A 17783-nucleotide genomic window follows, 5' to 3' on the forward strand; every position below is an offset into this window, starting at 1 on the left:
GTATTCTCTAGAAAAAGGAACCATGGATCCTTGTAGAAATGGTTGAGTCTGAGGTTGGGGCCGAGAAACTACAAGGTGAGCCTGAAACATTGTGTAGTCCCAGAAAGTAATTTTTAAAATGGGAGTATTGTATTATAACCTACAAAATAAAATACATGTCTAGACATTCATACATATAAATAAATACATAAATACGTGGTGAGAGGGGACAGCGCATTCTTACTATGGAATTTCAATTAGTAAAGAAGAAAAGAGAGAAATTAAAATCACCATTAGGCAAACAGCACTGTAATTATTATTGCATGCAAGAACTATTAATGGATGCTAAAATCAGTGAGTGAAATTATGATGAGCCAAGATATTTTCAAAGTCACAAAATACCTCCCCACAAGATACTTATTAATTACAAAGAGGAAAATAGTAACTGCATAGGAAAAACATGGCAGACATCACCTTAACCAAGTAAAGTGAAAATCACCAGTTATGAGACATATTAACATCATGTATACTCTGATATGATGCACTAAGAAGAGCACAGTTTCATCTAATTATGAGAAAACGTAAGGCAAACCTAAGTGGACGGTCATTCTACAAAATAACTGACCAGTGTTCTTCAAAAATATAAAATTCATGAAGGACAAAGTCTGAGGAACTGTCACAGACTGGAGGAGAGTAAGCAGACATGGCAGCTAAATTCAATGTGAGATCCTGGATTGGATCCTAGATCAGGAAAAAGGATATTAGTAGGAAACTGGAGAATTCGTTTGCTAAGGAATTTGAATAAGGTCTGTAGATTAGTTGATAGTGTTCTGTCAATGCTAATTTTCTGATTTCAGTAATTGTACTATAATTATGTAATATGTTATCATTAGGGGAAGTTGAATAAGTGTATACAGGTACTCTGTGCTATTTTTACAACCTTTCTCCAAGTTTAACATTATTTCCAAATAAAAAGTTTTTAAAAACAGGTAAGGGCTTGAGATAAGGGTATCTCTTGCTACCTGAACTCTTGTTGCCTCAACTTAGAAACCAGATAAATTTTGATACCACAGTGACGTTGACTATCAGAACTCTCAGTATTTGTAGTAAGGCTGACTTCACAAGATGTATGTATTTATTATTGATATTTTTGTTGCAATATTATTGAAATTTGGTCTAAATAGAGTTTATTTTTATCCCCCAGGAGTCATCCTTCAGCTCCTTGCTTATTCTCTATAGACTCTCCCTTAGAGGGCTCATCCATTTATTTGGCATCAGCTGTCACCCTTTAAGTAAAAAATCTGTTCATGTTATTAACCTGATTGTCTTCATTGTCTCCCTAACTAGTCTCAGGAAAAGTTCTAGCTCTTAAACTTCACTCACAAGCCGTTACCTGTTTTGCTCCTACTTACATCTTCACCTCATTTTTTAAAACTCTTATCCTTCCTTGAACTTGAAGCTCTTGCCTTGCTGAACTGCTTACTCTCGGTTCACCAAATTCATTCATCCTATGCCTTTTGGCTTTTGCTCATATTATTCCTTCTTCCCAAAATCCTTTTTTTCTCTTAATTCTTTGCCTGGCAAATTCCTTCCACTTGTAGCTTAACGTTACTTCCTCCACAAAACATTCCTTGACCCTCCAAGACTAGCCTTCAGTGCCCCCTTAGATGCTTCCATAGCATCCTTTAATTCTCTTGTCCTAGTACTTGTCACACAATTATAATAATGTTTGTATCTTTCACTAGCCCATCTGTAGCATAAAGAATAAATTAGAAGGGGGCAAGACCATTTTAAAGGCTAGATACCAGTAAGAACCCTCTTGGAAATCCAAGCAAGAAATAATGGGTACCTATATTAGTATATTGGCAGTAGAGATGGAATCCAGAACTATTTAGAAAGTAGGCTGTATGACCCTTGAGGACAGGGTTTGTTCTGTTGGCCGTTAGATCTGTAGCAGGGAAACTCGCATGAATCCTGTCTTAGAGTCATGACTCCAATTCCATTTCCTGGCTGTGGAACGTTTCACTGTACCCTTAATGTCTTGTTGCCTTATGTCTTTAATTATCTGCGGAGGTCTGTGAGACTGGCGCTTTGAATACTCCGTTGGTTGTGAAACGTTGATTCAGTTCATCTGACTAACTGGGGAATATCTCAGTCCTTCCTTACCACTCTAGAATCTTCTCACTATGACATGTTGAGTTGAAGAGGTTGATTGGGCTTATTTTTTTTGTTTACTTGCTTTTGGTGGGTAGTGGGCAAGGGTAGATAAGAAATCAGTGACTTTTCTGTCCCTATACTAGTTTTCCATGCCAAATGTCTTATAGTGGCATCAATATTCTTTCATTTGTCTGGTTTTTAAAGTGTTTGGATTATCCTTAACCTCTTTTTATTTCATCAGTCATCTGTAACTTACCAGATTTTGCTTTGAAGTGTCTCTCCACCTTCATTTTTCTTTCCTAAGTAACACTCTAGCCCCAACGATAGTCATCCTATGTCTAGATTATTTTACCTCCCAGTTTACATTCTTAATTTCTTTGCCTCATCATCCTCAACTTAGATTCACAAGAATTATGTTGACGCTAAGCCTTGACGTTGAATTATCTCCATGTATTGAATTTTTCTACAGAATTGAAAGTATTAAGTGAGATAAAGATGAGCACTTTGTAAATATATTTGCCCTCGCTCTTGATTTGTTTCTTCCTTTTTAAAATCTTGCCACTTTAAACTCTGTTTGATTTTTAAGGTCTTTCATAATTGAGCCAATATTTGTTTAGCCTAATTTCTACATAGAAAGGGAATGGTGTACTAATTAATAAGAGTAAAGGCTGTAGAATTTAAATCCAGCCTCACATTTTATTTATTTATTTATTTTTTAATTTTATTTATTTATTTATTTTTTTCCCCCCAAAACCCCAGTAGATAGTTGTATGTTATAGTTACACATCCTTCTAGTTGCTGGATATGGGACGCGGCCCCAGCATGGCCAGGGAAGCGGTACGTCGGTGCATGCCCGGGGTCCGAACCCAGGCCGCCAGCAGGGGAGCGCGAGCACCCAACCGCTGAGCCACAGGGCTGGCCCCAGCCTCACATTTTAGATCTAACATTACACAGGACAAATCACTTAATCTGTTTGTACCTCTGTCTTTTCAACTGTAAAATAAGAATAATGTCTCTTTTAGGATTATTGTCATGAGGACTAATTAATATTTGCAAACTGCTTGCTACCTGGCATACTACATACGCCACATTTTTATGACATTGGTAGCAAATAAAAGTATATTAACATTAGTCTTAGGTGATCAATACTGAAGCACTCAATACATGTTATTTTTTTTGATGTAACTGCATGTATATATTAATTGGGCAGGAAACACTTAAGTCGTGAAGTACTTTCACTTCAGGGGAGAAAATCTCAGATGCAGCATATATTAAAAATGCTACATGACATCTAAATATAAGTAATAAGACAGCTGGAGACTTGTTACGACAGGACACAGGGAAAAGGCAGTCTAGGAATGAACTTCATGGTTCATAAGATGAAAGGAATTCATCCAGTGAAGGACATATCCCTTTGTGTTTATATTAACCATCTTTGTAATTCATCAAATCCAGTAAGAGCAAACAAGCCAACAGGTTAGGCCAGGTTAATGTTGGGCCGTTTCCAAGTAAAGTGTGATAGAAACTTGTTAAAGAATCTGATTAGCTAGTTTACGCTGACTACTATCCAGTTTACTATGAAGTCAGTCAGTCATCATGTCACCTCACTTCTGAGCTTTAGTTTCCTGAACTATAAAATAAGGTGTGAATTAGAGTGCTTCTGAGGTCCGTTGCAAATGTAAAATTCTATTCATTATTTCATAAATCAAAGAAAGCATTTTACTGAAGATGTATAATATAAATAGAAGTATCTTGACCAAGTCAAGAGTCAAGATTTTTGTACTTTTATTGTTTATTAACAATTATTGGAAATAAATGTTTTTATTTTGTGGGCTATTCTGGCTGAAAAATATACACCATAGGAAATGAATTTCTTACTTCCTTTTATGTTATTGTAATTTCATATTCAGTAAAAGTAGCAGAATCTTAAGGGGATGGGGAAATTTTCAGGGTTCAAATGCCGTGGTCATCTTGTATTCACTGGGCTATCGCCATGTATCTCTAGCACAAAATACCACTTGGGGAGACTAGCTTACTAGTACAAGGAGTAGGTTGGGGTGGTGGTGCAGAAACCCACATTGTCATGGAGTGGTGGAAAGAACCCTCCCTTAGCAGGATAATGTCCTCTGCATCCTATTTTTTAAACATCCAAGTGAGGTATTTTTACTTCACGTTAACAAGTTTTCAGAAGGAGAATATAGTATATTTGCTAATATGTATTGCTGTATAATAGTCTCCCTGCAATCCCTTTTATGACATTGTAAAAAAAAAATCCTAAAAAAAGCACTATCACAGTTTAAAAGATGCGTTAAATTCCTAATAAATAAAAAATGCTACAGTAAATATAAGACTTTACCTCAAAAAGAAAAAAGAAGGAGGACTGCTGGAAAAGGTTGTACAGAAAAGTTTAAATATTGTACAATGAACTTCCAAATAGCCTCCTGGCTTTACCAGTTGTTAACATTTTGCAACATTTTCTCTCTCTCCTTCCCTCCCTCCCTCCCTCCCTCTCCCTCCCTCTCTCTCCCTCCCTCTCTCTCCCTCCCTCCCTCTCTCTCTCTCTCTGGCTAGTGTATTTTTATTACACCCCCAGAATTTATCATTGATAAAATATTACTATCAAATATACTAGCCATATTCATACTCCCTCCGTTGTTTGTAAATATCCTTCTTAGCTTTTTGAAAAATCCAGAATCCAATCAAATATAACACTTAATATTTATTGTCATGTCTCTCTAGTCTTTTATAATTTTGCCTATTTTTTCTTTCATGATATTGATATTTTGAAGAGTTCGGCTTGCTGTCTTGTATAATGGTCCACGGTCTAAATTTGTCTGATTGTTTCTTCACGGTTAGATTCAGATTAAATATTTTCAGAGGAATACAGCCCAGGTGATTTTTTGTCCCCTATGGCAGTACATCAGGAGGCATATAAGGTTAGTCTGTCCTGTTATTGGTGATGTTCGGTTTGGTCACTTGGTTAAGGTAGAGTCTGCTGGTTGTAAACATAACTTTCTCTTTGAAATTAAAAGTTATCAGTAATCAAAGAATATCTTGTTCAATAACTATCTTTCATCCAATAGATTTTTGTTATCTATTCATGATACAAGCCAGAATCTGTTATTACATTAGTGGTTGGGAAATATTGATGTTCTGGTTCTAAGAAAATGTTAAATTTCTAAAAATTAGTTCTTATAAGATGGCCCTTGGTTATGGTAATCATTTGCTCTTTTTATTTAGAATGTCTTAGGAAATATGTGAGAGAATTAGGTTCGAAGGTTGTTTTCACCTTTAAAGGTCGAGCGCTTAAAAAGTCGTGTCAGTGGGGCCAACCCGGTGGCGCAAGCGGTTAAGTGCGCGTGCTCCGCTGCGGCGGCCCGGGGTTCGCTGGTTCGGATCCCGGGCGCGCACCGACGCACTGCTTGGCAAGCCATGCTGTGGCGGCGTCCCATATAAAGTGGAGGAAGATGGGCACAGATGTTAGCCCAGGGCCGTCTTCCTCAGCAAAAAAAAAAGAAAAAAAGAGGAGGATTGGCGGATGTTAGCACAGGGCTGATCTCCTCACAAAAAAAAAAAAAAAAAAAAAAAAAAAAAAAAGTCGTGTCAGAGCTAAGGCACCCAAAATCAAGAAAATTTGTAAGCAGTGTAAGTAGTTAGATTTAGACAATTAAAATTCTGTTATTAGTCCCATAGATGCCCCAATTCCTACAATTCAGTTGGGAATTATCTCTTTACCTTATAACTACAGTTAAACACTATGTTAATAGAGTCAGCGTGCTTCTGTTTTTGCGGAGGAAGTTGCTGGGCATTCTAAGAAGTACAGTATGAAATTTAAGATGCAAGCAAAAAATTAAATCTCATTACTTCATATTTCTGTGATTGAGGATTTATTCTTTAAAAATTTCCTTTATTACCTGACCTTGGTAGCATGTTTTAAGCACACTTCTAAGACATCATAAGAAACCTTTCTAAATCTGTTTCGCTATTTGTATTGAACAGTTACAGGGAACAGACAAAGCCAGCTTATGTAATTAATGGTGTAGTATCCAAAAAGAATATTGAAGGTTCTTTGTCTTATTAGCTAGTTGTAAGTCGTTCCTAAATTAAGAGTTCATTATCGATGGAGTTCCCTATTAACAGCTAAGTCCTTTCTCTTCAGAATTAGAGGGAGGCCTCTACTTGACAATAATAAAACTACGTTTTAAAATAATTTTAATTATGATTTTTCACTAATTCAGAATTAGTTGAATTTATAAGGCCTAATGATTTCCAACGCTCAAAGAGAAATAGAATCATTTGAAATATTATCACGCATGTATGCAAGTGGATCTATCCTGACCTTTCAGACTAGTAGAAATACTCATTTTAATTTTTACCGCAGTGAAAGTGGGTTCCTTCATTATTCAGCATTTCAATTTGTCCATCTATTTCATAATAAGAAATTTTTTTTACAGTTTTTAAGGAAAGCTGCCTTGAATTTATATTTCTCATGAGTAACAAAGATTTTATCTGAAAAAAAATAATTTATACCCTTTGATAGAAGCAGTAACCGTTTATGGAAAAGTCGAGGACTTCTACGTTTGTTTTTGGGGTGCTCAGGCTGGTACTTGATTTTTACCTCTTATAAGTATCTAGGTACCAAAAAAGTACAGGGCATGGTAAAGGATTGTACAGCGGGGGAAATAGATATTTGGGAAAACTTTAATTAATGTGAAACCTCTCAGAGAAGAATCACTGATATTAGCTGCCTTATCACCTTTGTTGTTTGAATAGTCAGGGAAGGTTTTGTGGATTTATATCTATTATTAACTTAAATCTATTTACAGAGCTGAAATAGAGCCTAATTTTGAAAAAGCAGTAACGTATTTTCAGGTTATAAAGTCAGTGTCTTATATTTTGCTGTTTGCCAATATAGAGAGCACTGCTGATCTGTTGGGCCATAGGTTATATAAACTGTAAGACTTAACCTTTTAGTGACAGAGAAAAGTAGTATTTCTGGTTAGTAGTATACATTTTTTTCTTCAAATGGTACAGGTAAAAATGTGAGCCTTGTCTGATAGGATCCTTACAGCATTCCTGTTTGCTTATGTAAAGTATGATCTTTGTTTCACAAGATGGGAAAGAGGCATGTGCTTTACCCAGCTATCACAGAAATCAATGCTTAGAATTTTAAAAATACACTTGTCTGATTATTCAGTGTTTTACCCAACAGATACAATTAGTTTTCTATTTTCTTCGTTTTATTTTGTTTGTCTTCTCATAGTTACTGAACATTCAGGTTTTTTTTATTTGGTTTCGGATGATTCCTTTTCTTATAAGTTCACCACTTGAGCTAATATAGACAACAAGCATCTGACACAAGGCAGAATTGTCCTCTGATCGCAGTTCTGTTGCTATCTCCATCTGTTGGTATGAAGAAGTAATGCTCCTACCAGAATAAGCAAGCTCATTTTAATTTTAGCAAAAACAAATTAAGAAATAAGGAATTATGCTCTTAATGCATTTTCTTTCTTTGTGACAATTAAGTCGGTTTGAAGATACAAAAGTACCTTGGGATGTCAGCTTTTGTAGACAGAGTGTCTTAGGTCTTTTTGGGTTTTTTTTTTTTTTAGGCTTTTTGTTAGTGACATTAAAAGTGTCAAAGAGAATTATTAAAAATCTGATATATTAGCCATGCCTAGATTCCATACATTTTGTTCTTTAGGGAATTAGAGAAAAATATAATTATCTCAACTTTTTTCATCAGTGTGAGATCAGGCATCAGTGTGCAACAAAATTTTAATTCGAGAAATCTCAAAAATCCTGACAGTCTTGGCACATTCACAGTTTCACGGGCTTTTGCATCATTGCTTCTGAATTGCTAATGAAGAGCTCAATATAGCTTCTGATGCATTTCAGATATTCTGGGTGGTGACTGGCTAGAGTGTTACTGACATCACAACATACAGCTGTTGACTTTCTATTGTCTCTGAGTCCTCGGCAAGTGCTTTAGACCAAGTGCTTTAGACGGCTCTAGCAGCGCTCTCCCAATGCCTGACTAATCAGCTGGCTGTGTGTGCGGTGAGCTCTGTAGAGGAGCAATGCAGAGCATCAGTTTACAGATACTATGGAAAGTACATCTTCATTCGCTCTGTATGATGAAGCAAATACCAATACAATGAAGGTATGTGACTCTTAATTCATTTGCTAAATGTGTACAAAAGGTAATCAAATAGATGAAGAGTTATTCGTGTTCTCTTAGTACCATAATTTCTGCTAGGAGCGTGTCTGGTAAAATCTTACTGTGTCGAAAATGAGAGCATGTTTTTAAGTGGTTCTTGTTTATTTTTACAAAGATATATTTGTTTGGGTTGATAGAATGAGGAATAGGTGTCAAATGACTATAGTACAGTTCTCAGCTGTAATACAAGTTTCTTCTCCCCATTCCCAAAATTTGTGATACTCCTTATACCTTATTGATAGAATGGTTTACCTGTGTGCTCATTGGTATTTGTGTATAGCAGAACAAATTATCAATTGGAAAAATTACTTCTCTTTTAGGTTCATCTTAAAATAGACATGCTGTATGGCTTGTTCGATCTTAAAAATTTCATTGTGAAACAAATACAGTATGAAGAGACTTTTCTTTTGAAAATTAAGAAACTAAAAACCTTAACTTTGAAAACTAATGTTAATTTTTTGTACCCTTTTTTGAGGGAAGACATAGAATAATTTTTAAAGTGCTTATAACAGTAAAACCTAAATCTGTCATTGCTATGATTAGCATAATCAAATACCACATTGCAAAAGAGAACAAATGCAAATCAAATTATGTAATTTTTGAGAACTATCTGATTTCTAATTACATTATATGAAAACTTTGACATTTACCTTGATATTTTATGATTCTTCAAAACTGGAATCTCAACCAAATAGGTAATACTGAATAAAATATGTCCATTAGTGTGTAACTGGCTTGTTTGAAAGGTTTTTGAGAGTTTTGCTTGCTTTTTACCTAGAATTAGCCAAAATTTTAACAGTATTTGGAATTGCTGTGATATTTTCAACCCACTCCCCCAGTATAAAACAATTATTTTGATCTTGAGAAATAACTCATTTCTTTTTTAGAGATTGGAGGAAAATCACTAAATGGCCATTCATCGGTGCTGAATATCATTATTCCTCTTTCTTTTCTTTCTCTCTGATTCCCAACTGTGTAAGTAATTAGGATCATGAAAATATTAATAGCTGTTATTAAAATTAGGGTCTTTTATAAGATACATTATTTCAACCCAATGCCAGGAGAATTTCATCATCATTGCTTTTTTAAGCTCCAGGTTTTAAGTTTTATGTTGAGAACTACAAAAGAAAAAAATTAAACAGCACATACTCTCAATTCTTGCCTACAACTGGTTTTAGTCATCCTTTGTCACTTCCCACTTTCCTCTATACCTTTCCTCTTTTTCATTTCTTCTTTTCTTTCCTTTTAGGTTTCTGTTTATGTCTCTCTCTGCCTCCCCTGTCGTGTGTGTGTGTGTATGTGTATGTATGAGACTTTCTGAGTGTTTGTCTCTCTCTGTCTGTCTGTCTCTCCTCTTCCTCTCTCCCTCCCCTGACCCGTTGGTCTTTCTCACTTAGTCTCAGTCTCTCTCCTTTTCTGTTCATCCTCTGCCTGGTGTCTCAGGGTCTCTCTCCCTCTGTGCCTGTCTTTCTTTCCTTTTCTGCTTGTCTGACTCTCTCCTTCTCCCTGGTGTCTCCCTCTCTGTGCTTGTGCCCCTCTCCTTGTCTAGCTGTCTCTGTGTCTCCTTCCTTCGGTCTGTCCTCCTTTTCCCTCTCTATCTGTCTCTATCTCTTCCTCTCCCTTTCTATTAGTCTCTGTCCATCTTTCTCTCTCCCTTTGTCTCTAGTTCTCCGTGTACCCCTTCTTCCCCCTTTCCTTCTGTCTCTCTCCCTACCCCTTCCTTCTTCCTCTCTCACCCTCCTGTACTCTCCTGTGCCTCTCTTTCTCCCTACCTCTCTGTCCCTATTTGTGTGTCTACCAGTTTCCCTGACTGGTTTTCTTTCTGTCAGTCTTTCTGCCTCCATCCTTCCCTCTCTTGGCGTTTTGCTCCCTTTTCTACCCTACCCTCAGGTCTTTCTCTCTCTTTCCTGTGCCAGCTTCACTCACACACATGCACTCTCCAAATTTTCATTTTCATACAGGTTTTCAGTTTTCGTTGGAACCAAATCTGCACTTGACTTTAATTTTTTTGGTTAATTAATAGCAGTTACTGGTTGCATTTTAGTTTATCTTAAACTGTGTGCTTTCTAAAAGAAACTAATGGGTAATTAAATATATTTTAAATAAACAGATTTTACCCTTTTTCAGTTTCTTTAATTTTTAGAATTTTCGGACCTTGCAAGTGGATTAAAATTACCACATATTAAAACCGTCGTTTAAAATGTTTATTCTTCCAAAGATATACATTTTAGACTGTTATAGCAAATTCTTTTTTTCTTAAATGATTTCCTTTAATTTTTCACGTTTTTAGAAAGAAGTTTTAAAATTTTTACTTTACGAGATGCTTAAGACAATGTCCCACTTCGTAATTGTGTTCCAAGTTATAGGTAAACTTGTATTTTGTTATACCTATATGGCTTTTTTGATACCATTCTGTATTTTCCAAATGTGTTACAGTGGATATATGTTGGGATTTTTCTCTTTCATTTTTAACTTTTTGTTTTGAAATAATTATAGATTCACAAGAAGTAGCAAAAATAATATGGAGGAGTCCCATATATGTCTTTTAAAGATTTTTAACATTTTTAAAATGTTTCCTCAAGATTTTGTGTCTCGTATCTCAGTATTTAAATAGTCTGAAGAACAAAAATTCACTTGGCATTTACCTGTTTACATAATCACAAACCTAGCAACTGTCTCATTGTTTTTATTTTGTTTTGTAAAGCAGATTAAGATGGCAGTTTGATGAAGGCATAGTATATCTTAACAGCACTGTGGTTTTGTGACAACTAGCATAGAGCTATCAGGGGAAAAAATAAAATTTACAATTAACAAGATATATGTGTTTAAGAAGCAGAGAAAGATGTGTGAGATAAATCCTTTCAGAGCTGAGTTAAATATCATTTTAATACTCTCCCTCCTCTGAAATTATGTAGCAATGCTTGTTTCTATGTTCTTTTCGTGCCTCTACTGTGTTATAGTTCTCTGCTATATCATCAGACTCCTGGTCATGTGGGGCACAGGGTGGGGGTGAAATAGGACCCCAAAAATTCATTGTCTCTGTAAATCTTCTTGTCACACCTCCTAGCTGACCAACCCCCATTCTGATTGACATATGATATCTTTGATAGAGTTAATACAATGAATTTTATTTTTTCAAACTAAATTCCTCTACGCCCTGGAGCTCCACAGATGTACTTTAGTAACCAGAGAAAAGCCTGAAGCCCAGTTACTCTCTCTCCACACAACCCCACCTTCTCACCTTCCTAGAGCAAGTTTCTGGCAAAAAATATGTATGTATGTATACACATATACATACATACATATATAGGGTTCTTGGTTCTGCAAGGCCTATATGTGAATCCTAGTTGACAACTCTTGTTTTATATTTTACATATAACATGCATATATATAAATAAAATATAATATTTATACATATAAAAATGATATATACAACATGCATATGTAAAATATAAAATAAGAATTGCTAACTGGGATTCACATATAGGCTTCTGGAGAACCAAGAAACCCCTAAAACCACATGCAGAAATATCTGGACACACACATGTATGAGTGCTGCATTTCTGCAGAGAGGATCCTTGGGTTTAATAAGATTCGCAAGAGGGATCCTTTCATGGTCTAAAAATAACTAAAAATTACTGCTTTATGGTGTTTATAAATCATTTTTCAATCTTCTGTCTTTTGCTTTATTTTCAAATGCTTAGAAAAGTATACGATTTTCTCCTTCAATAGCGGGCACTTCCACAAAAATCACATGCAGTTTTTTCCAAGTAGTTTGAACATATGCAATCACTGATTATCAAGCACGTCTGATATCAGGCTACAATACAGGATCACCAGAGAGAGATAGCAGAATGTTTTATTATCTCAGTACTTTCAAAGTGCTAGCTAAAACCACAACTTCTTTTAACAGGTAGAAAATGAATGAAAAAAAATTGAAGACGATGCCCCCACTGAGCTCCAATGAGACAATTATAAAGAAAACAAAAGAAATTAATTAAGTATTAATAACTCCTAAAACAATTTTATGTGGTGGGCATAGCTTGGAAATAATGAAAGAAAGCCATTAAAATTCAAGTCTGAAATGTATTAGACTCTGAATTTATTCATTCATGCAAAGCCATAGGAAATTGAACCAATTGAATTGGACAGAACCTTAGGTACTTTAAAGAGAAGTTATATCTGCTCACTCTACAGGTACAATGTATAGTGTGAATTTCCAGGGACCATGAGGTTCTCAGCAGTGTTCACTCATGCCCAGCAGAAGCATCTTCAAGCTGTGAAAGTGTTTGCACTTTGTTGTACACATCCTTTTATAGAGTATGAAGGTAGATGATGGCAACTGAAAGACAACACCTGTTCTACCTCAAGCTGTTTTTTAAGCTATTTTTACTGACCACGAAAATGCTCTTTGACTGAAAGAAGAAATAAAACATTTTTGAGCCTTTTTCCCTGAACATAATCGCTGAGTGCTGTCTTGAAAGAAGGTTGTGATCCTTTGTTAGAAAGAATGTAGTTGGCAATTCAAGAAATGAAGGGTGGCACATTAGTAGTTGTAAAACAGTGTCTGCCAATTGTAACCTAAATTAAAATCCTATAAAGGAAACAGATTTTTGTCATAAGATGGAATGGGTCGTGTTAGATCTACTGATGCAAATGCTGAAGAATATGAAGTTTCACATGTTGTTGAAATACATAAGCCGTCAAAGAATCTTTGGGTGGATTAGATAAATATGCCACGAGCCCAGCATGAGTTTTCCTAAGACTCTTTGATGACAAAGCTTAATACTTTTAAGGCACTCAAAGAATTTTCTTTGTGATTCTATGATAAGAATGAAATGCTAGTCATGGGTAAAAAGCACATAGAGATAAATTTATTTAGTTATAGTACAGTTATATGTATACTATATATATATTATAGTATAGGGAAAAAATATCAAGTAAAGTAGAATTTTGAAGGAGTAAACGGAGTACCACATCAGAGTCTAGCTGAAATACCATAAAGCCTGAAGGTTTATTATAGGATGGCCTAGCACCTGCCACAGTCTGAGTAAAGCATGTGCCTTGTCATTGATGGCATTAGGAATGGCTGAATAAAGAAACTATTATATTAATAAAGAAACTGAATAAAAAAACTGAATAAAAAAATAAACAATAAAAAAACTGAATAAAGAATTATATTAATAAAGAAACTGAATAAAGAAAATAAATAAAGATATGCTCATGATGCTGTTCACTTTTATTCATTACCTATAAACTACAGATGTTATCTTGCTGGGAACCTAGCAGAGAATACATTAGTAAAGAAGGTAATGAGACTAGGCTATGCAAAAAGTCGATAACTGCGATGACTTTTGACACCAGCTAACCCAGAGTTAGGCCAAACTGCACAGGTTAAGGGCACAGTCTTCCACGAGTCTGCCCTCACTTCAGACACCAGGCCACCCTCACTTCTGACCAGCTGGCTACAAATTTGAAGGTTCCCATTACCCCCTCAGGTTTGATAATTCTCCAGTAGAACAACTTACAAAACTCAGGAAAGTGCTATACTTACGATTACAGTTTTATTGGAAAGGATACAAATCAGGACCAGCCAAATCAGGAGAGACACATAGAACAAGGTCTGGGATGGTCCCAAATGCAAAGCCTCCCTTGTCCTCTCCCCATGGAGTTAGGATGTGTTACCCTCGTGGTACAGTATATATGACAATATTTAGAATGTTGCTGTCCAGGGAAGTTCACTCAAGCTTCAGCATTCAGAGTTTTTAATGGAGTTTCATTGGGTGGGCATGATTGATTGAATCATTGGCCATGCAGTTGAATTCAATCTCCTGCCCCTACTTCCCTTCCCAGAGGTCATACTCATATCACATGGCTCAAAGCCACAACTTTCTAATCACATGGTTAGTCTTTCTGGTGTGGCCAGTCCTCATCTCCTTCCTGAGCCATCTCATTATCATAAACTGTATAGGGCCCACCATGAGTTAGCTTGTTAGCATAAACTATCAGGGCCTCGCATCAATAAAAAAGATACTCCCATCACTCCAGAAATTCCAAGGATTTAGAAGCTACCTCCCAGGAACCGGGGACGAAGTCCAGCCAAATTCTTTATTACACAATATCTTATTCTCTAACTGGTGATGGTGTCTTTGGTGTTCTGCATTAGGGAAATAATTTACTTTTCTGGTTCTCATTACTTATGGGATAACTCTTGAAGTCTAGACTGAAAAAATAAATGTTTCTCCTTCTAACCAGTTCCCTCTAGCCTGTCCCATGGCTTAAAAGAATCTATGAGTAGATAATATACTCTTTAAAGAATGAATTATAATCAATTCAAACTCAATATGGAACAAAAATCTATATTCTCTCTTCTTACGTGTCCATTATCTTAAGTTCTTCTGTCACATCCTCGTTATCTGTGCTTAGTTTCCAGGAATCTAAACCCTTGAATGTTCTTTGATTATTTCCCGAAGTATGATCAGATGGTAAGACCCAGTCTTTTTTCTTCCATGTAGTCTTTAAAAGAGATTTTATTATGTGCCAAGAAATCTTATTACAACTTGATTTATTTATTTCAATCCTGCATTTAACACATATATAGTGAGCTCCCTGGTCTATGATAGGTTTAGAATTAAGGCAAAATACATTTTACCCTCATTAGCACTATATTAGGAGGTAATTAATAAAGCCTTCGAGTATGGTTACATTAATGGCCCTGACTTGATTACATTGTCTCTTGCCTTCATCTGCCGATATCTGAACGCCTTTAGAATCTCACCAAGTTATCCCAGATTCTCCAAGATATCTCCTATGAGCTCGTGAACAGCCCCTTCTTGCTCTTCTAGTTTTGTCCTTCTCTTGCCCACTGCCCACTTCCACTTTTGCTAATGCTTCCAGTAAAATTGCTCGTGTCCCTGCCAAAGGGTCTATCTCTTAGATCTCCCAACATCATTAGTATTCAGGGTACCATATTCACTAGAATCTTCTCTGCCAGGCTCGATTGCCTGGGCACCATGAGCTGTTTGGCTCCCACTTCTGCACTGCTTTGTTCTCTAATGAAGACACTTTCTTTTTTTTTTTTTAAGATTTTATTTATTTATTTATTTTCCCCCCAAAGCCCCAGTAGATAGTTGTATGTCATAGCTGCACATCCTTCTAGTTGCTTGCACATCCTTCTAGTTGCTGTATGTGGGACCCGGCCTCAGCATGGCGGGAGAAGTGGTGCGTCGATGCGCGCCCGGGATCCGAACCCGGGCCGCCAGCAGCGGAGCGCGCGCACTTAACCGCTAAGCCACGGGGCCGGCCCCTGAAGACACTTTCTTTAGCTTCTGCTTTGGCTCAAACAAGGACCCTTGCTGCCAAAAGATATATGGAGAGTTCTTCTAGTACTCTAGCATTCCTAATTTCCAACCTTTTACATTTTGATTTGGCATTATTAAGCTTCTTAAGCACTATACCACACAGTGATGTAAAGTCAGATCTGGAAATGGCTGTAAAAGGACATTTAACCTATTCTGTGGCCAAGTAGCACCTGAGCTGTCTCATTTAAATTACTCCCATTGCACTGACCTCAGTTAAAGAATTGAGAAACCTTAGTTTTAGAGTCTACAGACTTCTCCCCAGAAGAACTGTGCCTAAACAGTCCAGGATGTTGGTGTCAGCCTTAATGAACCTCCCCCTAGAGACTCACTCCAGTGTTTATCCTGACCCAGCGTTCTCCCAAACCCCATGGCCATCCCGCCTTCCTCACTTCTAGCAAGTACTGTTCTAGGTAAAATAGAGTTTATTAGATATGAATTCCCTCAGTTTCCTGCCACATTCCCTTCAGCTTCTGAAGACAATGAATACTTGTAAGGCTTATCCCTGCACTTGTGCTTCTGACCCCAATTCCTCATTTCTTTCCACTTCAGGTTTTCCTTCTCATTCTCATCCTTATTTCCTCTTAAAATTTTAGCCACTCTCCCTGCTTTCTCTCCTGGCTTCTTCTCTTTGGCCTATACGCTTTCTATCCTGACAGTCTTTCCCTAACTGCATCTCCTGCTTAACCTTGTTGCCAAATCCAGTAGACTCTTTTTGGTCCTCCACCTTCCTTCTCATCTCTTAGGGTTTAATGTTCCCTAGGGATTCTATCCCAAGCCCACTTGCTTTCTTACTCAGGGGCTCTTGGGCAACTTCATCTATGTTGACAATTCAAAGCTTCCATCTATACAGTGATTCTACCCAAATAAATAGCATCAGCCCAGTCTTCTCTCCTTAGCTCCAGGTCATCCAACTCTCCCTGTTAGATTTCTCCACCTGATGTCCTGAAGGCACCTTAAACTTACTGTGTGGAAAACTGAAATCATTGTTCTGCACCAAATCTTTTCCCCCCTGTATATTTCTGTTAGTGGGTATCAGACACCACCTACACCTTCATTGTGTCCTGTCATAACTGTTCCAACTATCTCAGCCCTAACCTTTTCCTTGACTACCCCTGTATCTAGTTGGCTTCCTCTAGTTAGTTACTTTCTGTTTATTAACCTCTTCATCTCTAGAGGCAGTATATATGGGTAGTGGCTTAATAGTAAGGGCTCTGGAGCCAGACTACCTGAATTAAATCCTAACTCTGCCACTTACTAGTTTTGCAACATTGGGCAAGCTGCTTAATCTTTGTCTGCCTCAATTTCCTCATTTATAAAATGAGGATAATAAGAGCACCTACCTGATAGGGTTGTTAGAGGATTTAATGAGGTAACACCATTAAAGCATTGGGAATAGTGCTTTGTGAATAATGAGTAGCTATTTACGAGTTTGCTGTTAATATTTTTGGTTTTAAAGCACTTAGCACAATCAGTAATTATCGTGTTTATTTTGTCTCTGCAGTAGAGTGTAAACACCTTGAGTACTGGGATCCTGTCTGCCTTGTTACTGCTATATCCTCAGTGCTTAGCACATAGTTTCCAATGAAAAGATTAGAATGAATGCATGAAATCTCTCTTCGTTTTCAGCCTCCACCTCTTAAACTTTAGTCTAAACTCTGGTTACTTTCCATCATAACTCGTGTGATATTTTACCTGTTGAACAAAGTTCATCTATATTATATTTATTATAATATTATAATTATATATGCACAATATATGATTGCGCAATATAAGTATACCACAGTTGTTATGCTTTTTTTTTTTAAATCAGTTTCCGTATTAATAGACATTTGGTCTTTCCTATTCTTTGCTTTTAATTAAAACGATGCAGTGAATATTCTTGTACATGTCTTCTCATGCACGTGTGAGTCTCTCTTTAGTGTGTAGATCCAGAAGTGGAAATGTTGGGCCATATAAGGGATTTAAACTTCATTTGATATCACAAATTGTTTACTAAAGTGAACTCACAGTGTTTGAGAGTTCCCATTCCCCATGCCCTTGTCAACTCTGGGTATCAAATTTTTTGT

The 17783-nt window shown here is 36.6% G+C and overlaps 1 protein-coding gene across 10 annotated transcripts in view; it reads left to right on the forward strand.

Moving 5' to 3' along the window:
• The window catches only part of R3HDM1 (R3H domain containing 1), a 181945-nt gene that overhangs the window by 44161 nt on the left and 120001 nt on the right, over positions 1–17783 (forward strand). The window contains exon 1 of one of the 10 annotated variants that reach the window (XM_058548873.1): positions 8155–8299. The exons of the other annotated variants lie outside the window; for them this stretch is intronic. The gene's annotated coding sequence lies outside the window, so the exon portion shown is untranslated. Of the gene's footprint in view, positions 1–8154; positions 8300–17783 lie in introns of those variants that run through there. 10 annotated transcript variants of the gene reach the window in all.

The sequence above is a fragment of the Diceros bicornis genome, chromosome 10 (assembly GCF_020826845.1).
Source record: "Diceros bicornis minor isolate mBicDic1 chromosome 10, mDicBic1.mat.cur, whole genome shotgun sequence".
In the NCBI taxonomy this organism is placed as follows: domain Eukaryota; kingdom Metazoa; phylum Chordata; class Mammalia; order Perissodactyla; family Rhinocerotidae; genus Diceros; species Diceros bicornis.